The 23,169-nt window shown below is 46.3% G+C and overlaps 1 pseudogene; it reads right to left on the reverse strand.

Moving 5' to 3' along the window:
* The window catches only part of LOC109024973 (ankyrin repeat domain-containing protein 18A-like), a 30,966-nt pseudogene extending 25,118 nt beyond the window's left edge, over positions 1–5,848 (reverse strand).
* Between the last annotated feature and the right edge of the window lie 17,321 nt (positions 5,849–23,169).

Consider the following 23,169-nt stretch of genomic DNA (forward strand, 5'->3'; position numbering starts at 1 on the left):
ACCACATATTCACTGCCAATCTGGTTTCCTCAGAGTCCTCCTAAAATTAATCTCTAGGCAAGTTTCAACTCACTCTCATTTTCAAGCCAAAAATTATTAGACCCAAAGCTAAGGAGCGCCTTGTCTCAACACATAAACTGGAAGAACAACAAACTAAGAGGAAAAAAAAAAAACTCCTCTTGGCATTTCCCTCATTACATAATTTCCAAGTGACCTGCATATTTCTGATTGCTCTCTTTTTCCCCTCCCATTTTCCCCTCTTAAGCCTTGTGCCACTGAGAGATGATACATCAGTTTTTCAGAAAATTATCATCAGCAGCAACATGTCCACTTATTGTAGATTGTATTATAGAGCTTTAGCATAACTAAAATGTCAGTTTTAAACACTGAAGTCCATGGAGTTAATAAAAATACAGATATGAATTCTTTTAATAATTTAGTTTTAGCAGTCCTATGAACCAATTATCTATTTGGTTAACAATCTGGGAAAATTATATACAAATATATTTTAAATGAATAAATGTTGGGAAAATTCTTGAAGCAGGTATTATGAGTCTTTTTTTTAGCAATTTTTATTATATATGAGAGCCTGATTTTTTGATAAAACATACGATACTAGAGAAAGAAAATATTTTACATGCAAATACTTGGACTATACACAACCATTTAGTAACACATTAATAGCAAATATAAAAACACAAGGGCTATATTCTAATGTGGTACACAGATTTGTTTGTTTGCCTCTATAAGTTGAATCAACATGTAAAATTTAGAGTTTTAGTTTTGTTTGAGTTTTAAGATAAAGCCTATTTCCAGGGCATATTTTCTTTCCTGTGTTGTTTTACACTAATTAGGGGGGGAAAAAAAAGGAAAGAATAACCCTGCGTAGAAAAAAAAGTTGAAAAGGTTTTACCTTTAACAAATTCACAAATATTTTCCAAAGTGCATTTTATAAAGCTGTATCCTTTAATGCTCCTTTAAAAGTATCAATATTTAAAATAAAATCTTAGACAATTATTTCAAAATAATTTGCATTTGCATTCAGGGAATGGTTGAGCTTCCAAATATAAAAAATTGACCCTTACCTATGTCAATGTTAAAACAAATATTTTGGAAAGAAAGTTGATTGATCTATACCTTGTCCAGTGCTTCAATATTTTCACCATGGAAAAGCAGTTTTTCTGCCAGTGAGGTGCTCTCACTATACACAGCATAATGGAGAGCAGTGTTGCCATAGATATCCTTAAGGTTTGGATTGGCACCATGTTCCAGCAGAATAACGGCACAAGCCTCTTCCTGGCAATGGACAGCCTGTCCGTGTTAGACCAAGAAACAGATTGTAAATTCCAAGAATTCAAAATACGCATTCCACAGGTTTCACCAACTAGTTATATTTAAATGAGATCAATTTATTTTAATTCTATATATGCAAATAAAATCCATGTCATGCTAAAAGAGTTGGCTCTAATATACCTGTATCAAAGGCGTTCTGTTTTCTTCGTCACAGATATCAATCTGGCATTTTCTGCTAACCAGGAGAGTGACCACTTTCACATGGCCACTGGCACAGGCCAAATGTAGAGCAGTTCTACGAGAGTAACAGGACTTTTTAGGAAACTGTAGTGCAACATCTCAAAACATACAATCATTCATGTAACTAAAAACTGAATAGCATGTTTTTCCTCTGCCTTCAAAACAAACACTTAATTTTTTTGAAGAAAGTACAATAGTTACTAGCTCTTATTGTTCACTGCCTTAATGAAAACAGCAGCCTATTTGAATAGAAACAGCTCAGTCTTTGGATTCAGTTCAACTAGGGCTTGAGTCCTTCTTTAAACCTTGTCACTTACCAACTATTGCTTAGCCTTTCTGTGTCTCAACTTCCTCATTAATAAAGATGACAATAGTAGCTATCTCATAGGACACCATCGTGATGCTTAAATGAGAAGCTATGTATTTAGAATAGTTCCTACAACAACTCAATAATTGTAAGATTTTTGTTTTTTGAGACTAAGTCTCACTCTTTTGCCCAGGCTGGAGTGCAATGATGTAACTATAGCTCAATGCAGCCTGGAACTCCTAGGCTCAAGCGATCTTCCATCCCCAGCCTCCTGAGTAGCTGGGACTACAGATGTGCACCAGCATGCCCAGCTATTTATTTAAAAATTTTTGTAGAGTAAGAATCTCACTTTGTTGCCCAGGATGGTCTCAAACTCCTGGCATCAAGCAATCCTCTCACCTCAGCCTCCCAAAGTTCTGGGATTACAGGTGTGAGCCACTGCACCCAGCCAGATATTATAATTGTTACTATTACTACTACTTAACAAAAACATTTTAATTAGGTAAAAGATACAATTATACCTACTTCGCAGGATGGCTTAAAGAGTAGGTCACATTTTAATACTTCTGACATTGGAATGCCACTTATATTATTATAACTATAATTGGTAGCATTTTAAAAATTATCTTATTGATATATAAAATAGTGGGGCATCACACAATCCATGAGACCTTACATTAAGTAGAATATGGTATACTCAGCAGGTCTAGGGCAGTTCTAGGCATATAACTGGCATGTAAATACATTTTAGTTCTTAAAGGTACTATGGGGATAGAGCACTGAAATAACAAAAATGCATTTTTTAAACAAATTAATTCCTTGATTTTCAAACAAACTGAAGCCAAAGGAGACTCATGATTCAAATGAATACATATGGCTCATTTTATTCAATATTTATACTTACAGAATATATGTAAATAAGACTTTCCAATGATTAATATTAGTATTTAAGACTGATAAACTTTTGAATGGGCAGTTAAAAGTTATCTTCTACTATTTTCTAACTTCAGAAATGCTTTTGTTTGAAAAGTGGGAGACAAAGTTTCAAGGAGATTAAGTCCCAATATTCCTATTTTAAATCTCTCAGCTTGTGCAGGCAGGGCAGGTAAACATGAAGTTTTTAAGGATAGAAGGGTCCTGAGAGATAGTAGAATATGTCTGCTACATAACAGGTACTCAGGTTATGTTTGATGAATAAATAGAATGAAAGAATGTATAAATACAGTTGGGGAGTTCAATATTTTTAAATAACTCCTATAAAGCAATATTTTTGCAATAGTAATTATTTATGTTATTTTTATTTTTAAAGAATACAATTAAAATGAAAAGATTAATCTATCATTGTTTGCATAAATTGAATGAATATATAAGAAAAACATATGTACATAATAAAATATATAGATAATAAAATCTGGAAACAGATAAAGACATTCCCTTTTTACTTCTGAAGAGGCTAAAAGTTCAAAGAAGATAACAATACACACAATAATGATAAAAAATAGAAAGTGAGAAATTATTTTTAATATTGTAAGATTCATATTCCTCTCTTCCCGAGGATTATTCCTTTATTAATAAACTTTACTAGAAGTTTTGTACATGCTCACTGCAGCAATCACAGATAAGAAAAAGGAACTTTACTTAAAATATAAATGCTCAGAAATTACAAATTTTATATTTTGTACATATTTTTTGCTAAAACAAGACCATAGTATGTTTGTGTGTATGTATAATTTAATTGATTTTTTTTCCTCACTAGCTATAACAAAATACATCTTCGCACATCAATATACTTCTGTATCTATTGCCACCTTCAATGGTCACATATTATTCCATCCTATGGATGCAACTGAAATTTATTTATAGGATCCATTCTATGGGTTCTTTTTAAAATAAGTGCTGTGAAAAATAAAGTGCATGTATCTTTATTTCCTAAGGGTGTTTTAGTATAATGGAATTGATGGGTAAAGAGCATACATATTTTTTAAATGTAGTACTTACCACCAAATTATCTATTTGAAAAGTAATCAGCAACTTAAACTTTAAGCAGGAGTATAAAACATCCTCCCAAATATTGTGGATAGAAAACTTTCATTCCTCCTTTAATTTAAATTCTTATACCAGAAATGCGAAGGACTTTTTGCTATGTACACAAATAACTTGCAGATCTGGAAAAAAGTACTTTGCCCAATTTTAGAGTTTTTGATGATTTGATTTGAAAGAATTCCCTGTAAAATGAAAATGTACTTTTCATCTAATGTGTATATATACATACAACTTTTCATCTAATGTGTATATATAACTGATATATATATAACAGATTATATCTGTAATAATATATATGGTATATGTATCAGCAATATATATACCATATGATATATAATAAACAATATAGGCTGGGCACGGTAGCTCATGCCTGTAATCCAAGCACTTTGGGAGGCTGAGGCAGGCAGATCACTTGAGCTCAGGAGTTCAAGACCAGCCTGGCCAACATGGTGAAACCCCTCTCTACTAAAAATAGAAAAATTAGCCAGGCATGCTGGCACCTGCCTGTAACCCCAGCTACTTGGGAGGCTGAGCCAGGAGAATTGCTTGAACCCAGGAGGCAGAGGTTGCAGTGAGCCAAGATTGTGCCATTGGACACCAGCCTGGGCAAAGAAGCAAGACTCTGACTCAAAAAAAAAAAAGAAAAAGAATATAATGAATTCCCTCTAAAATGAAAACACACTTTTCATCTGAATATATATATATATATATAATATAGTTAATATTTTTCAAGTAAGCTCTCTTTTGTTATTTTTTTTCTGAAACACAGGCAGTTTTAATTTTTAGTTTGCTAAATCAGCCTTCAGAATGCCTGCTTATGAGGTCATTCTTAGGAAGGCTTTTGTCAACATAAAGTGTACCTGTAAAATAAGCGTTTGTGTTTTCTTCCGGTACTTTACTCATTTTCATATGTAAAAATTTCTATCTGTATTCCATCAGGAACTCATGTTTGTGACATAAAATTTCATTAGTTTTCTTCAAACAGCAGACATTTTTTCATTAATAATTCATCCTTTCCTACTCATTAATCCTTACGTATATCTTACATAATTTCAGTGTTTCTGGGTTGCCTATTCTGTTCTATGCGTTTGTCTTTTCAGCTGTTAGTAAACAATTAATTGTAGAAATTAAGAGCACATTTTGATATCTAGAGGAGCAAGTGTTTTTTCACTCCATTATGAAATTTTTTTAAATGTCATCACAATAGTGAAAGACAGCAGGTGTCATACAAAAATGTTAAAACCTTGATATTTTCATTCGGTCTATGTAAAATTGATAAACACAGAAAGAGCTTACATTTTGAGGAAAATGTGCTTTCCCATTCAAGAACACAGAACCCACCTCCCACTTCCACGTTTCTCTCTAAGAACCTTCAGTAAAGAACCTACCTACACGGGGATACGGATGTAAAACGGACAGTTTTATCTAAGAACTTTTCGCCTACTGAAAATAACTCACGGTATTTTTGACAGGGGAATGAGTTCTCTCATTAGGCACCTCCTATAATGTATATAAACCATGTTTTAAAAGTGTACATTAAAATTAACAACACCGTATATGCTTAACTTCGTGAGTTAAATCACTCAAATTCTCCACCAACTGCTCCAGCCAGGGAATTATGAGGGATGGAAAACAGCTGAGGGTCCGTTTGGCTCCGCCGCTCAGAGAGTGCCCGGCGACCTCCAAGGCCCCCGTCCCAGGGGCTGCCAGAAAGCCGGACCTGGGGACCCCCTGCCACCCCGGGCTGAGCCCCCGCTACCTGTGCTGCTTGTCCAGGGCGTCCAGGTCTCCGCTCCTGCCCGCCAGACACGCTTCATCTCCGCGGCGTCGCCCTTGACAGCTGCCTTGTGGATCTTCTGCAGTTCCGAGTACCGGATTCGGTACCCGGAACCCGTGTAGAGGTGGTCTATGGAGCCCAGGACCGTCTGGCCCCTGCGGCTCCTGAAGCCGAGCAACTTCATGGTGGTGACTTCTCAGACTCCCAACCACCGGCTCTTGAGAGGGGGCAGCTCCCTGTCACCTTTTCACCTCCCCCCCCCGCCCCCGCCCCCGCCGACCCAGCCCCAAATCCCCTATCCAACCCCAAATCCCCTATCCAACCCCAAATCCGCGATCCAACCCCCAATCCGCGATCCCAAATCTATTATCTAATCCAAAATCCGCGATCCAGCCCGGTCCACCACAGCCTTCAGCAGCGACACTCGCAGCCTCCGACCTCTCAGACCGAGTGAGCCTCGCAAAGCCGTTGGGCGCGCGCCTGCACCGCGGTAGCCGCCCGGCTCCCGGAAGTTGCTCGGAGGCCGCACGCGCTGGCAGGTGGGGCTGCAGCTGCGAGAGGGGGCGGGCCTGGGAACCACCGCGGGTATGGGGGCCTTGCCATTCTCAGGATTCCTGTGGAAACGCTGTGCGCTCGCTGCGCTCCAGGAGCAGGAGCAGGAGGAGGTCGCCCTCTAGAGTCTGGAGTCTGGGGAGAGGAGGAAGGCTCCTTCTTTGTAGGCCACTGGTGTTGCTGAAACCTCTGCCGCCACCTGCAGGGCACCCCCTGATAGCGCCCCTAACCCGCCGCCAGCTGTTGGACCCGGGATAGCGCCCCTAACACCCTTCCCTCGCCGCTGCAGTGTAGAAACCCAATAGCGCCCCCAACCCGTCCCCGCCTCAGACGTTGCAGCACCAGATAACTCCCCCAACCTGCCCCCTGCCATGGGCCATGCAGCCACGGATTGGACCCCCAACCAACCCCCCCGCCGCGGGCAGTGACGCCCCAGAAAGCGCTGCAACCTGATCCCCGCCGTGAATAGTGCAGCCACGGATCCTTAAGGCCCCCAACCCGCTCCCCACGATGGGCAGTGCCGTCCCAGATAGCGGATGGCACCCCCAACCATCCCCAAGCCGCGGGGTATGATGCCCTGGATAGCGCACCCAACCCGCACCCCCCAGTGGACAGCTTAGCCCCCGACAGCTCCCCTAACCCGTATGCCACTACCGAGAATATGGTCCCGATAGCGCACCAAACCTGACCCCCGCCACAGGCAGTGCAGCAGCTGATAGCTCCCCTAACTCGCTCCCACTGACCACAGTACAGCCCCCTAATGATGCCCACAACCCACCACACCTCCCCACCTGCCACCGGTGGGGTATCGCTCCCAAACTGCCCCTTGCCGCTGGCAATGTAGCCCCCAATAGCGCACCCAACGCCCCCCTCTATCATGAGCAGTCTGGCCCGCGATAGCGCCCGAAACCACCCCCTCCAATCACCTCCCTGTACTCCCCCTTTCCCGCCCCCCCCAACCTGCAGTGTACCACCGGATACTGCCCCTAACCTATTCCCTGCGGGGGGCATTGCAGCCCCAGATAGCCCCCCCAACAAGCCCCCCGCCGCGGGCGGTGCAGCCCCCAAACCACCCCCCACCCCAGTCAGCACCCCGACCAGTCCCCCCACCCCGGCGCCGCCGGCAGTGTAACCACAGTAGCGGCCCTAACCCGTCCCCCGTCCCCTGTGGCGGGCAGTGTAGCACCCAATAGGGCCCCCAACCAGCCCTACTGCTGCTGGCAATACAGCCCAGGATAGTGCCTAGTGCCCCCAACCCGCCCCCCCCCCCCCCCCCCCCCCCCCCGCTGCTGCGGGCAGCGCAGCCCGGCATAGCACACCTAAAGTAGTGACGCCCGGATTAACACCCCTACCGCCCCCGGCCGCGGGCAGTATAGCCCCGGATAGCGCACTTACCCAATCGCCTTTCTACGCTCTGGCCGGCTGCAGTGTCCGCTGCTGCCACCCACCGCAGCGAGGCGAGCCAGCGAGGCCAGCCGCAGTCCCACAGACTCTAGCCTCCAGCCTGTGGTAGGTGCCTCCTCTTTCCCTTCTTGTATCCAGGCAAGGAGCAGCTCTCGCTGCCAGCCGCCTGTCTCCATCGCCGCCACACACTATGCACAGCCAAGCCCTGGTGCCACAGGATCCAGCCTCCAGCCCCCAGCGTGTGGCGGGGGACTCCGCTTTCGCCTTCTTTAAGGTGCGAACGGAGGGGTTGGGAACGCTGAGGCACAACAGCCTGCAATGGCACAATTCCCCCTTAGCATGTTTTATATACTGAGGTTATGCCAGCCAGGTTCCTGGACTTCATGTTCTGATTGGATGAAAGAAAACCGCTAGGCCTGCTAGTTGGGAGCACTATCCCAGACTGTATTGCCGGCAGCAGTGAGGTGGGTTAAGGGTGCTATCCAGGGCTGCACTGCTCGGGGGTGCGGGTGGGGGGGTTTCGGGTTGAGGGCGCTATGGGGTGCTGCAATGCCCACAGTGCGGGGAGAGGGGGCAGTTTGGGTGTGTTGGGTGTGCTATCGGGCGGGGGGGGGCTACACTGCTGGTGGCAGGGGGCAGGGTTGGTTGGGGACCGTATCAGGGGCTGCACTGATTGCTTTAGCTAGGATTTCCAGCACTATGTTAAGTAACAGTGGTGACAGTGGGCATCCTTATCGTGTTCCACATCTTAGAGGAAAAGCTTTCCATTTTCCCCCATTCCATATGATTCTAGCTATGAGTCTCTCTCATGTGGTTTTTATTATGTTGCAGTATGTTTCTTCTGTACCTGGTTTTTTGAGGATTTATAACATGAAGGAATGCTGAATTTCATCAAATGCTTTTTCAGTTTCAGTTGACATAATCATACTGTTTTGTCGTTTATTTGGTTGATATGATGTATCACATTGAGTGTTGAATGACCCTTGCATCCCAGGGACACATCCCACTTGATCCTGATGAATTATCTTTTTAATGTATTGCTGAATTTGATTTGCTGGTATTTTGTTGAGGATATTTGCATCAATATTAGAGATACTGGCCTGTAGTTTCCTTCTTTGATGTCTTTGTCTGATTTTGGTATGAGGGTAATAATGGCCCCACAGAATAAGTTTGGAAGTATTCCCTGCTGTTTTTCAAAATAGTTTGAGTAGGATTGGTACTAGGTCTGTAAATGTGTGGTGTGAAGCCATCAGCAGTGAAGCCATTGGTTCCTGGGCTTTTCTTTACTGGGAGACTTTTTCTGATGGCTTCGATCTCATTACTTGTTACCAATCGGTTCTGGTCTTGGATGTTTTCACTGTTCAACCTAGGTAGGTTATATGCATCTAGGATTTCTACTAGGCTTCCTAATTTATTGGCATATAATAGCCAGTTAAGATCCTTTGAATTTCTGAAGTATCAGTTGTAACGTCTCCTATATTATTTTTTGATTTTATTTATTTGAATCTTCTCTCTTTTTTCTTAGCCTGGCTAAAAGTTTGTCAGTTTTGTGTAGCTTTCCAGAAAACCAACTTTTTGTTTAATCTTGTGTATTTTTTAAATTTCAACTTTATTTCTGCTACGATCTTTATTATTTCTTTTCTTATTTTGGGTTTAGTTTGTTCTTACTTTACTAGTTCTTTAAGATGTATTGTTTATTTGAAGTTTTTCTTCTCTTTGGATGGTAGGCACTTATAGCTATGAATCTCTGTCTTTGTACTGTTTTTGGCATATCATAAGTTTTGGTATTTTGTGTCTTCATTACCATTTGTTTCATGAAATTTTTCAATTTCCACCTTAGTATCTTCATTGACCCACTAGTCATTCATTCAGGAGCGTATTATTTAACTTCCATGTGACTGTATGGTTTCCAAAATTATTCTTCTTATTGATACCTAGTTTTATTCTTTTGTAGTCAAAGAAGATGGCCATGGAGACAGCAGCGTGGTCGGAGTGGTAACAGGCAGCCATCAGCAAGAGCTGCTCTGTGCCCAGCTGCTGGAGGCTAGAGCCTGTGGCCCAGTGGCTTGCCTCACTGTGGTTGGTGGTGGTGGTGACAGAGACTGCAGCATGACCAGAGTGATAGGATAGGGGCCATCGGGGCTGCACTTTTCACAGTGTGGGGTGGGTTGGGGGCGCTATCTAGGGTGTCACTGCCTGCACTGGGGGTACTGGTTGGTAGCATTATATGGGGCTGCACTGCCTATGGTGGGGGGCGTGTTATGGGTGCTCTCTGGGACTGCAATGCCCATAGAGGAGGACAGGTTAGGGCACTATCGGGTATATGCTGCTGGTGGCGTTGCAGGGGTGGAGGTGGGGGGCGCTATTGAGGGCAGGACTAGCCGTGGAGCGGGGCAAGTTGGGTACTGTTGGGGGCTGCACTGCTGGCGACGGTCAGCAGAGTTGGCAGCGACAGTGGTGGCATCCAAGGAAGGAGCGGTTCTCCTCTCCCTGGACTCCACACTCCAGAGGGCAACCTACTCTTGCTCATACTGGAGCGCGGCAGACACAGTGTTTCTGTGGAAATCCTGAGCATGGCAGAGCCCCTACACCCACCGTGGTTCCTGGGCCCATGCACTCTGGGTCTGTGCCACAGAGACTGCCTGGCACCCCCCAGTATGGAGTAGCAGACACCACTGGGGACAGGGGCCTGTACATGGAGGCATCCAGAACAGGAAGTGGCACCTGGGTGCAGAGGGTTGGCTGGGTCTGAGTTTCTGCTGCTCCTGCTCCCCGAGGAGTGCAGCCCGAGTGGGCACAGCAGTTCCTGTGGAGTGGGGAGCCAGGCACTATGGTGTCTCCAGCACCCACCCCAGGCCCCAGTTTCTGGCCAGCTTGGGCCAAAAGGAGAGTCTGGACTTTGAAGGGTGGGTGTGAGTGCCTTCACTGAAACTGGCCCCTGCCACCCAGTGGCTGGCATGACAAAGTGAGGCTCTGACGCTACCACCCCTTGCGTCTTCCTCTAGGATTTTCTGGCTTTGCCTTCCCAGCTGCAGACCTGGAGTCTGCAACACCACAGCTCACTTCTCTGTGGGCTGGTGGTGGCAATGCAGACAGCAGCATGCTGGAGCAGTAGGAGGGCAGGCGGCTGCGGCCAGGGTGGGGGCAGGCCTACAGCGGTGGCCAGGCTGTGGCAGTGGCCAGGTGGTAGGAGCCTTGTAGGGAGGGCCGATGCATTCACAATGGGCCTGGCTATGCCCTGCCCGTGCTGTGGACCTGGCCCTGTACTGCCCTGCCCTGCCTTGCCCTGGACCTGCCCTACCATTACCTGGACTGTCTCAGCCCTGCCCTGCTCTGGTCCCACCCTGGCCCTGTCTTGGCCCTGTGCTGCCCTGTCCCTGCTCTGGTCCTGCCCTTGCACTGGCCCTTCCCTGGCTCAGGCCCTGGTCCCACCTCTGACCTGGACCTTCCCTGAATCTGTGCTGACCCTGCTTTGGCTCTGGCCCTGCCCCCTGTCCTGACCCTGGCCCTGCCATAGCACTGGCCCTGCCAATGGTCATGGTCCTGGTCCTGTTCTGGCCCTGACCTGGCCTTGGACATGTCCTGGCCCTGCCTTGGCCTGTCCCTGCCCTGGCCCCACCATGGCCCTGCCTGTTCTGCCCTCTCCTGGCACTGACCTTGCCCTGTCATGGCCCAGTGGTGCCATTGCCCTGCCTTACCCTGCCCTGGTTGTGCCCTGGACCTGCCTGACGCTGGCGGCTCCCTGGACCTGCCCTGACCTTGCCGTGGCTTTTGCCCTGCCCTCACTATGGCCTGGCTCTGGCCCTGTCCTGGCCCAGCCTGGGCCCTGGCCCTGGCCCTGACCCTGGTCCTGCCATATCCCTGGCTCTGCCCTTATCCAGGCCCTGCCCCTGCCTGTGCCCTGGCCCTGGCCTGGAACCTGATCCTGCCAAGGACCTGCTGACTCTGCCATGGCCCTGGCCCTGCTCTGCCTTGCTCCTGGCCCTGACCCAGACCCTTTCCTGGTTCTGTCCTGGCCCTGGCCTTTCCCTGGCCCTGAGCTGGCAGTAGTCTGCCCTGGTCTTGCCACCACCTTGCCCTGCCGTGCTCTGGCCGTGTCATCACCCTGCCCTGGCCCTGCCCTCACCCTACTCTGGCTTTGACCCTGCCCTGGCCCTACCTTGGCTCTCACCCTAGTCTTGGCTAGGGCCTGCTCTGGACCTGGCCCTAGCCCAGACCTGGCCCTGACCCTGGCCCTGGTCTTTGTCCTGCCATATCCCTGGCCCTGGCCCTGCCCTGGCCCTGAAGTGACTTGACCCTGTTTTGGCCTGTCCCTGCTCTGCCCCTACCATTGCCTTGTCCTGTTCTGCCTTGTCCTGGCACTGACCCGGCCATGCCATTGCCCTGCCTTACCCTGCCTTGGCTGTGCCCTGGCTCGGTTCTGGCCCGGGCCCTGGCCACGCCCTGGACATGCCCTGACACTGCCTCAGCTTTGGCACCAGCCTGGCTCTGCCTTGGCATCGGCCCTGCTGTCTCTATGGACCGGCTCTGGTCCTGTCCTGCACTGGCCATACCATGCCTTGCCCTGACTCAGCCCTGACTCAGCCCTGGCTCAGCTCTGGCCTTGGTGTTGCCCCTGGTCCTGCCGTGTTTCTTGCCCTGTCCCTACCCTGGCCCTGGCCCTGACCCTTACCCTGGTCTGGCCCTGCTCGTGCCCTAATGCAGATGCTGGACCTCTCCTGGCCCTGGCCCTTCCTGGCTTGAGAACTTACCCTGGTTCTGCCCTGGCCCTGACCCTGTCCTGACCCTGAAATACTGGCCCTACCCTGGCCTTGCACTGCTCTGGTCCTTGCCCTGACTCTGGCCCTGTCACTATCCTAGCCACAGCCCTGTCGCTGGTCTTACTATGGCCCAGACCCTGCCTTGGCCCTACCCTGACCCTGTCCTGGACCCCGGCTGTGCCAAGAACCTGAACTGTCCTTGCCCTTCTTTTGCTCCTGCCCTGAACCTGGTCCTGCCCAGGCCATGGCCATGGCCCTGTCCCTGCCCTGGTCTTGGCACTGGCCTGGCCCTGCCCTGCCTTGGCCCTATGCTTTCCTGGACCTGTCCTGCCTGCCCTGGCCCTGCCTTGGCCCTAGCCTGGCTTTGACCCTGCCCTGGCCCTACCTTGGCCTTCACCCTAGCCTTGCCTGAGCCCTGTCTTGTACCTGGCTATAGCACAGACCTGGCTGTGGCTCTGGCCCTGCCATGGCCCTGTCCCAGACCCTGGCCCTGCCAGGTACCTGTCCTGGCCCTGCTCTGGGCCTAGCTTTGTCCCTGGTTTTTAGATGACCCTGACCCTGCCCCCACCCTTGCCCTTTCCCTGGCACTGGCCTTGGACATGTCCATGGTCCTAACCCTGGCCCTGCCCTGGAGCTGCCACTGTCTTGGCTCTGCTCTGGCCCTGGCATGGACCTTGGCCCTGGCCTTCGCTGCTTAAGGCCATACCTGGCCTAGCTCTGGGCCTGACCCTGTCCTGGCCCTGATTTGCCCTGGCCCTTCCCTGGCATGCTATTCTGGCCCTAGCCCTGACCCTGTCCCTGTCCCTGTCCTCGCCCTAGTCCTGTTGCTGGTCCTGCCATGGCCCTGGTCCTGACATTGCCCTTTCCTGGTCCTGGCCCTGGACCTGCCCTGGCCCTGCTCTGGCCCTGGTCTGAACTCTGGCCCTGCAATGGACCTGCCTTGTCCCTGCCCAGACCCTGGCTCTGGCCCTACCTCTGCCCTGGCCATACCCTTGCCCTGGTCCTTGTCCTGTCCCAGCTGTGTCCCTGGCCCTGCCCTGCCTGTGCCCTGTTCTATCCTGGGCTGGCCCTGCCATGGCCTGGTCTTGCTATTGCCCTGCCCTAGCCTGCCCTGCTTGTGCCCTAGATCTGCCCCGGCCTTTGCCCCTGTCTTGGGTCTAGCCCTGACTCAGCCCTGGACCTTCCCTGACCTTGCCTCAGCCCTGGCACTACCCTGGCCTTGCCTTGGCATTTGCCCTACCCTCTCTATGGCCTGGCTCTGGTACTGCCCTGCTCTGCTCTTTTTCTGTCCTGGCACAGCCCTGGCCCTGGCCCTGCCCCTGGTTCTGCCATATCCCTGGCCCTGGTCCTGCCCTCATGCAGGCCTGCTCCTGCCCCTGCCCTGGCTTTGGCCTTGGCCCTGTGCTATCTTAGTCCTGCCCTGGCCCTGACCTTGCCCTGGCCCTACCCTCACCCTACCCTGGCCCTGCATTTGGCCTGTCCTGGCCCTGGTTCTGCCCTGGCCCTCCCCTTGCCCTAGCCCCTCCCTGGCCATGCTTTTTCCCTGGTCCTTCCCTGGCCTGCCCTTGCCCTGGCCCCTTTCTGGTCCTGCCACATTTCTGGCCCTGCCCTGTCCATGCCCCGGACCTGGCTCTGGCCCTAGACTTCCCTGGCTGTGCCCTGCCATACCCTGGCCTGGTCCTTGCTCTACACTGACCCTGCCCTGCCTTGGCCCTGTGCTACCCTCACCCTGCCCTGGCCCTCCACTGGCCCTGGTCCTGCCATGGCCCTGGCCCTGACCTGGCCCTGTCTTAAGCCCTGGCCCTGCCATGTCCATGCCCTGGCCCTGGTTCTGCCCTGCTTCTGGCCCTGGCCTTGGTCCTGTCATGTCCCTGGCTGTGACCCTGCCCGGTTCTACCCTGGCTCTGGCACTGCCCTGGTTCTGGTCCTGCCCTGGCCCAGCCCTGACTGGGCACTGTACTACCCTGGCCCTGCCCAGCCCAACACTGCCCAGGCTGGAGCCCTGCCTTGGCCATGCCCATGGCCCTGCCCCTGGTCCTGTCGTGGCCCTTACCCTGCCACTGGTCCTACGATAGCCCTGACCCTGACTTGGCCCTGGTCCTGACCTAGCTGTGGCCCTGCCCTGGCCCTGGCACTGCCTTGGCCCTGGCCCTGCCCTGGCTCCGGCCCTGCCCTGGCTCCTACCTGCCCTGGCCTTTCCTCGGCCCTGTGCTACCCTGGCCCTGCCATGTTGTGGCCCTGCGTCTGCCTTGGCCCTGCTCTGGGCATGGCCTTAGCATTCGACCTGGCCCTGCCCTGCCCCTGCTCTGGACCTGCCCTACCATTACCTGGCCTGTCCTGGCCCTGACCTGCCCCGGCCCCGCCCTGCCCTGGCCCCACCCTGGCCCTGTCTTGGCCCTGTGCCACCCTGTCCCTGCCCTGCCCTTGCATTGGCCCTTCCCTGGCACAGGCCCTGGATTAACAAAGTTGTACAGTCATCAATCACCACTGTTTCAATGCAGAACATTTTCATCTTCCCAAAAAGAAACCCATCAGTAATCACTCCCTGTCCCTCTCCCCTCATGGCCCTTGGCAACCACTATTCTAGTTTTTTGTCTCTATGGATTTACTTATTCTAAACTAGACATTTGATATAAATGGAATCATTCAGCATGTGACCTTTTTGTCTGGCATGTGCCAAGATTTTTGAAGTGTACTTTTTAATTTTTCTCTGATATTTTCTGGATTTTAAAGTTTAGATTTTTAAATCTTTCTGGATTTAATTTTTTTTTTTTTGAGATGGAGTTTCGCTCTTGTTGCCCAGGTTGGAGTGCAATGGCACAATCTTGGCAGACTGCAACCACTGCCTCCTGGGTTCAAGCAATTCTCCTGCCTCAACCTCCCAAGTAGCTGGGATTACAGGCATGTGCCACCATGCCCGGCTAATTTTGTATTTATAGTGGAGATGGGATTTCTCCATGTTGGTCAAGCTGGTCTCAAACTCCCACCCTCAGGTAATCCACCTGCCTCAGCCTCTGAAAGTGCTGGGATTACAAGTGTGAGCCACCGCGCCTGGCTAAAAAAATGTATTTTTAAAAGTGTATTACAAAAAAAAATTAACTGGATGTAGTGGCAGGCGCCTGTGATCCCAGCTACTCAGGAGGCTGAGGCAGGGAGAATTGCTTGAACCTGGGAGGTAGAGGTTGCAGTGAGCTGAGATCATGTCACTGCACTCCAGCCTGGGCGACAGAGCGAGAGTCCGTCTCAAAAAACAAAAAATAAAATAATAAAATAAAATAGTATTCTCACCCTTTTCTACTCACATTCCCTCTGAGCTAATTAGTGCTATTGGCTGGTGTGTATCCTTCCACTCACATTTACTTACTCATACATTCAAATGCAAAATACACATACACACATAGGATGGTGGTGGTTGTATTTTAAAATGAAATTATTTTATGCACATTACTTTGCATCTTGCTTTATTTAAGAAAATATTTTAGCTGTTCCTTAAAACAGTTGATAGAGATCTAACACATACCTTTCAATATTAGGTAACATTCTGTTACACTAATGAGCCTCATTTACTCGACCATTTCACTGAATGGGTGGATACTCAGATGTTTTCAGTTTTTTGACACCATAGCTAAGTCTTAATAAATATCTTGTTCATATATTCTTCTTAACTGATGCTCTTAATTCTATAGACTAGAATCCCAAATCTGGGGTTTCTGTGTCACGAACATTTGCATTTAAAATTTGTAATAGTTATTACTAGATTTATGTTCCCCAGTAGTTGCAGCAGGTCACAGCTTCATCCCTACTGAAATGCCTATTTTCCTGCATTTTTATCAGGATTAGCTGTTTTGCAATCTTTAAAAATTTTTGCCCCACTAATAAGGTAAGAAAGTATCTTATCTCAAGTATTCTTACCTTCTCTTTCAGAGGTAAACTGTATGATGTAATGGATATGTTAATTACCTTGATTGTGGTACTCATTTTAGAATGTATAAGTTTATCAGAACATCATGTTTTGTACACCTTAAATATATACAATTTTTATTTTTCAATCATACCTCAATAAACCTGAAAAAAAGTCATTCAGAAAGGAATCAAACAGTAGATACTAGCATTAAAAATATGTTATAAATTTTCAAGCATAGAATGATAACATAAGATTAGGAACAAGAATATGTGTGTATAGATTTTAACATTTATATCTGTGAATATTAATCAATATATACAGATCTTGAAGGCAAGTTACAATCGTGAAGAAAATGAAAATTATGTTGTGTACCTATAATATGAAAATAAAAAATCACACAAAGGCATATACCTTCACTCAAGGATGCATACTCGAGTATACATATTATTTATAATAACCTAAATTTGTAAACAGCCCCAAATGTCCATTAACTTGTGAATGAAGAAACCAACAGTGATACCTTGAAAGAATGGAATACTATTCAGCAATAAAAAGGAACTAACTACTGACTCAGCAATATTTGTGAATCTCAAAAATATTATGCTAAGTGAAAGAGAGATGACATACTATGTGATTTCTTTTAAAATTTCTAGAGAAGACAAAATTCAGGACAGAAAGCAGATCAGTGGATGCCAGGAGTAGGAGTTAAGGGAGGAAATTTATTGCAAAGGAACGGTAGGGGACTGATTGTGGTGATGTTTGAAATGTTCTATATCATGATCATGGTTGTGGTTACATGACTATTCTGAAAGTTCGTTAAGTTGTACACTTCAAATTGCTGATGCTCATTATATGTTAATTATACCTTAAAGCTAATAATTCATATTTAATCTCCTTGTGGTTTTGATTTGCATTTCTCTGATGGCCAGTGATGATGAGCATTTTTTCACGTGTCTTTTGCCTGCATAAATGTGTCTGTTCATATCCTTTGCCCACTTTTTGATGGCGTTGTTTGATTTTTTCTTGTAAATTTGTTTCAGTTCTTTGTAAATTCTGGATATTAGCCCTTTGTCAGATGGGTAGATTGTAAAAATTCTCTCCCACCCTGTAGGTTGCCTGTTCACTCTGATGGTAGTTTCTTTTGCTGTGCAGAAGCTCTTTAGTTTAATTAGATGCCATTTGTCAATTTTGGCTTTTGTTGCCATTGCTTTTGGTGTTTTAGTCATGAAGTCCTTGCCCATGCCTATGTCCTGAATGGTATTGCCTAGGTTTTCTTCTAGGGTTTTTATCGTTTTAGGCCTAACATTTTAGTCTTTAATCCATCTTGAATTGATTTTTGTATAAGGTGTAAGGAAGGGATCCAGTTTCAGCTTTCTACATATGGCTAGGTAGGTTTTCCAGCCCCATTTATTAAATAGGGAATCCTTTCCTCATTTCTTGTTTTTGTCAGGTTTGTCAAAGATCAGATGGTTGTAGATGTGTGGTATTATTTCCTAGGACTCTATTCTGTTCCATTGGTCTGTATCTCTGTTTTGGTACCAGTACCATGCTGTTTTGGTTACTGCAGAGTTGTAGTATAGTTTGAAGTCAGGTAGTGTGATGCCTCCAGCTTTGTTCTTTTGGCTTAGGATAGTCTTGGCAATGCGGGCTCTTTTGTGGTTCTATATGATCTTTAAAGTAGTTTTTTCCAATTCTGCGAAGAAACTCATTGGTAGCTTGATGGGGATAGCATTGAATCTATAAATTACCTTGGGCAGTATGGCCATTTTCACAATATTGATTCTTCCTATCCATGAGCATGGAATGTTCTTCCATTTGTTTGTATTCTCTTTTATTTCATTGAGCAGTGGTTTGTAGCTCTCCTTGAAGAGGTCCTTCACATCCCTTGTAAGTTGGATTCCTAGGTATTTTATTTTCTTTGAAGCAATTGTGAATGGGAGTTCACTCAAGATTTGGCTCTCTGTTTGTTATTGGTGTATAGGAATGCTTGTGATTTTTGCATATTGATGTTGTATCCTGAGATTTTGCTGAAGTTGCTTATCAGCTTAAGGAGATTTTGGACTGAGATGATGGGATTTTCTAAATATACAATCATGTCATCTGCAAACAGGGACAATTTGACTTCCTCTTTCCCTAGTTGAATACCATTTATTTCTTTCTCTTGCCTGATTTCCCTGGCCAGAACTTCCAACACTATGTTGAATAGGAGTGGTGAGAGAGTGCATCCCTGTCTTGTGCCAGTTTTCAAAGGGAATGCTTCCAGTTTTTGCCCATTCACTCTGATATTGGCTGTGGGTTTGTCATAAATACCTTTTATGATTTTGAGATACATCCCATCAATACTTAGTTTATTGAGAGTTTTTAGCATGAAGCGTTGTTGAATTTTGTCAAAGGCCTTTTCTGCATCTATTGAGATAATCATGTGGTTTTTGTCATTTGTTCTGTTTATATGCTGGATTACATTTATTGATTTGTGTATGTTGAACCAGCCTTGCATCCCAGGGACAAAGCCAACTTGATCGTGGTGGATAAGCTTTTTGATATGCTGCTGGATTTGGTTTGCCAGGATTTTATTGAGGATTTTTGCATTGATGTTCATCAGGGATATTGGTCTAAAATTCTCTTTTTGTTGTGTCTGTGCCAGGCTTTGGTATCAGGATGATGTTGGCCTCATAAAATGAATTAGGGAGGATTCCCTCTTTTTCTATTGATTGGAATAGTTTCAGAAGGAATGGTACCAGCTCCTCTTTGTACCTGTGGTAGAATTCGGCTTTGAATCCATCTGGTCCTGGACTCTTTTTGGTTGGTAGGCTATTAATTATTGCCTCAATTTCAGAACCTATTATGGTCTATTCAGGGATTCAACTTCTTCCTGGTTTTGTCTTGGCAGGGTGTTATGTGTCCAGGAATTTATCCATTTCTTCGAGATTTTCTAGTTTATTTGCATAGAGGTGTTTATACTATTCTCTGATGGTAGTTTGTATTTCTGTGGGATCGGTGGTGATATCCTCTTTATCATTTTTTATTGCATCTATTTGATTCTTCTCTATTCTTTATTAGTCTTGCTAGCGGTCTATCAATTTTGTTGATCTTTTCCAAAACCATCTCCTGGATTCATTGATTTTTTGAAGGGTTTTTTGTGTCTCTGTCTCCTTCAGTTCTGCTCTAATCTTAGTTATTTCTTGCCTTCTGCTAGCTTTTGAATGTGTTTGCTCTTGCTTGTCTAGTTCTTTTAATTGTGATGTTAGGGTGTCAGTTTTAGATCTTTCCTGCTTTCTGTTGTGGGCATTTAGTGCTATAAATTTCCCTCTACACACTGCTTTAAATGTGTCCCACAGATTCTGGTATGTTGTGTCTTTGTTCTCATTGGTTTCAAAGAACATCTTTATTTCTGTGTTCATTTCCCTATGTACCCAGTAGTCATTCAGGAGCAGGTTGTTCAGTTTCCATGTAGTTGAGTGGTTTTGAGTGAGTTTCTTAATCCTGAGTTCTAGTTTGATGGCACTGTGGTCTGAGAGATAGTTTGTTATAATTTCTGTTCTTTTACATTTGCTGAGGAGTGCTTTACTTCCAACTATGTGGTCAATTTTGGAATAGGTGTGGTGTGGTGCTGAAAAAAATGTATATTCTGTTGATTTGGGGTGGAGAGTTCTGTAGATGTCTATTAGGTCCACTTGGTGCAGAGCTGAGTTCAATTCCTGGATATCCTTGTTAACTTTCTGTCTCGTGGATCTGTCTAATGTTGACAGTGGGGTGTTAAAGTCTCCCATTATTATTATGTGGGAGTCTGAGTCTCTTTGTAGGTCTCTAAGGACTTGCTTTATGAATCTGGGTGCCCCTGTATTGGGTGCATACATATTTAGGATAGTTAGCTCTTCTTGTTGAATTGATCCCTTTACCATTATGTAATGGCCTTCTTTGTCTCTTCTGACCTTTGTTGGTTTAAAGTCTGTTTTATCAGAGACTAGGATTGCAACCCCTGCATTTTTTTGTTTTCCATTTGCTTGGTAGATCTTTCTCCATCCCTTTATTTTGAGCTCATGTGTGTCTCTGCACATGAGATGGGTCTCCTGAATACAGTGCACTGATGGGTCTTGACTCTTTATCCAATTTCCAGTCTGTGTCTTTTAATTGAAGAATTTAGCCCATTTACATTTAAGGTTAATATTGTTATGTATGAATTTGATCCTGTCATTATGATGTTAGCTGCTTATTTTGCTCGTTAGTTGATGCAGTTTCTTCCTAGCCTCGATGGTCTTTACAATTTGGGATGTTTTTGTAATGGCTGCTACCGGTGGTTGTTCCTTTCCATATTTAGTGCTTCCTTCAGGAACTCTTGTAGGGCAGGTCTGGTGGTGACAAAATCTCTCAGCATTTGTTTGTCTGTAAAGTATTTTATTTCTCCTTCACTTATGAAGCTTAGTTTGGCTGGATATGAAATTCTGGGTTGCAAATTCTTTTCTTTAAGAGTGTTGAATATTGGCCCCCACTCTCTTCTGGCTCGTAGAGTTTCTGCCGAGAGATCTGCTGTTAGTCTGATGGGCTTCCCTTTGTGGGTAACCAGACCTTTCTCTCTAGCTGCCCTTAACATTTTTTTCCTTCATTTCAGCTTTGGTGAATCTGACAATTACAGGTCTTGGAGTTGCTCTTCTTGAGGAGTATCTTTGTGGCATTCTCTGTATTTCCTCAATTTGAATGTTAACTTGCCTCGCTAAGTTGGGGAAGTTCTCCTGGATAATATACTGCAGAGTGTTTTCCAACTTGGTTCCATTCTCCCCGTCACTTTCGGGTACACCAATCAGACATAGATTTGGTCTTTTCACATAGTCCCATATTTCTTGGAGGCTTTGTTCATTTCTTTTTACTCTTTTTTCTCTAAGCTTCTCTTCTCACTTCATTTCATTCATTTGGTCTTCAATCACTGATACCCTTTCTTCCACTTGATCAAATCAGCTACCGAAGCTTGCGCATGTGTCACATAGTTCTTGTGCCATGGTTTTCAGCTCCATCAGGTCATTTAAGGACTTCTCTACACTGGTTATTCAGTTAGAAATTCGTCTAATCTTTTATCGAGGTTTTTAGCTTCTTTGCGATGGGTTTGAACATCCTCCTTTAGCTCGGAGAAGTTTGTTATTACTGATCGTCTGAAGCCTTCTTCTCTCAACTCTTCAAAGTCATTCTCCGTCCAGCTTTGTTCTGTTGCTGGTGAGGAGCTGTGTTCCTTTGGAGGAGAAGAGGCACTCTGATTTTCAGAATTTTCAGCTTTTCTGCTCTGGTTTCTCCCCATCTTAGTGGTTTTATCTGCCTTGGTCTTTGATCATGGTGATGTACAGACGGGGTTTTGGTGTGGATGTCCTTTCTGTTTGTCAGTTTTCCTTCTAACAGTCAGGACCCTCAGCTGCAAGTCTGTTGGAGTTTGCTGGAGGTCCACTCCAGACCCTGTTTGCCTGGGTATCAGAATCAGAGGCTGCAGAACAGCGAATATTGCTGAACAGCAAATGTTGCTGCCTAATCGTTCCTCTGGAAGTTTCATCTCAGAGGAGTACCCGGCCATGTGAGGTGTCAGTCTGCCCCTACTCAGGGGTGCCTCCCAGTTAGGCTACTCGGGGTTCAGGGACCCACTTGAGGAGACAGTCTGTCCATTCTCAGATCTCAAATTCCATGCTGGGAGAACCACTACTCTCTTCAAAGCTGTCAGACAGGGACATTTAAGTCTGCAGAGGTTTCTTCTGCCTTTTGTTCAGCTAGGTCCTGCCCCCAGAGGTGGAGTCTACAGAGGCAGGCAGCCCTCCTTGAGCTGCGGTGGGCTCCACCCAGCTCGAGCTTCCCGGCCGCTTTGTTTACGTACTCAAGCCTCAGCAAAGGCGGGCATCCCTCCCCCAGCCTCACTGCCACCTTGCAGTTCGATCTCAGACTGCTGTGCTAGCAATGAGTAAGGCTCCATGGGCATGGGACCCTCCAAGCCAGGCATGGGATATAATTGTGCCATTTGCTAAGACCATTGGAAAAGCGCAGTATTAGGGTGGGAGTGACCCAATTTTCCAGGTGCCTTCTGTCACAGCTTTGCTTGGCTATGAAAGGGAATTCCCTGACCCCTTGCACTTCCGGGGTGAGATGATGCCTTGACCTGCTTCGGCTCATGCTCGGTGCGCTGCACCCACTGTCCTGCACCCACTGTCCGACAAGCCCCAGTGAGATGAACACAATACCTCAGTTGGAAATGCAGAAATCACCCATCTTCTGCGTTGCTCATGCTGGGAGCTGTAGACTGGAGCTCTTCCTATTTGGCCATCTTCCACTTTACCACTTATCATTAGTTTTAAAGAAAAAAAAATTGACATAATGGAAATTTTCACTATACCTCAGGAAGGGAATTCAGTGGAAAAGTAAGCTTCCTATTTCCTCTTGACCTTCAGTTTATACTTTTCTTCCTAAGTCAAGTACTACTGCTGGTTTCTTATGCTATTTCTAGAACTAGCCTATCTATCTGTTGTCTATTTAAAATAACTCATTATTCACCTTTTATTTGAGCTGCCTTATGGATCTATGTAGTTTTTCTGTCCCTTTTTAAAATTTTTTATGTGGTAGAATACACATAACATAAAATTTACCATCTTAACCATTTTTCAGTGTACAGTTTAGTAGCACCATTTTTCACATTGTTGTGCAGCCAATCTCCAAAACCTTTTCATCGTGCAAAACAAATTCTGTATCTATTCAACAGCTCTCCATTCTTCCCTACCCGCAACTCCTGCAACCATCCTTCTACTTTCTGTCTGTCTGAATTTGAATACCTCACATAAGTGGACTCATACAGTATTTGCCTTTTTGACATGGGCTTATTTTACTTAGCATAATGTCCTCCAGTTCCATTCACGTTGCCTTGAAA

This window comes from Gorilla gorilla, chromosome 17 (assembly GCF_029281585.2).
Source record: "Gorilla gorilla gorilla isolate KB3781 chromosome 17, NHGRI_mGorGor1-v2.1_pri, whole genome shotgun sequence".
Classification (NCBI taxonomy): domain Eukaryota; kingdom Metazoa; phylum Chordata; class Mammalia; order Primates; family Hominidae; genus Gorilla; species Gorilla gorilla.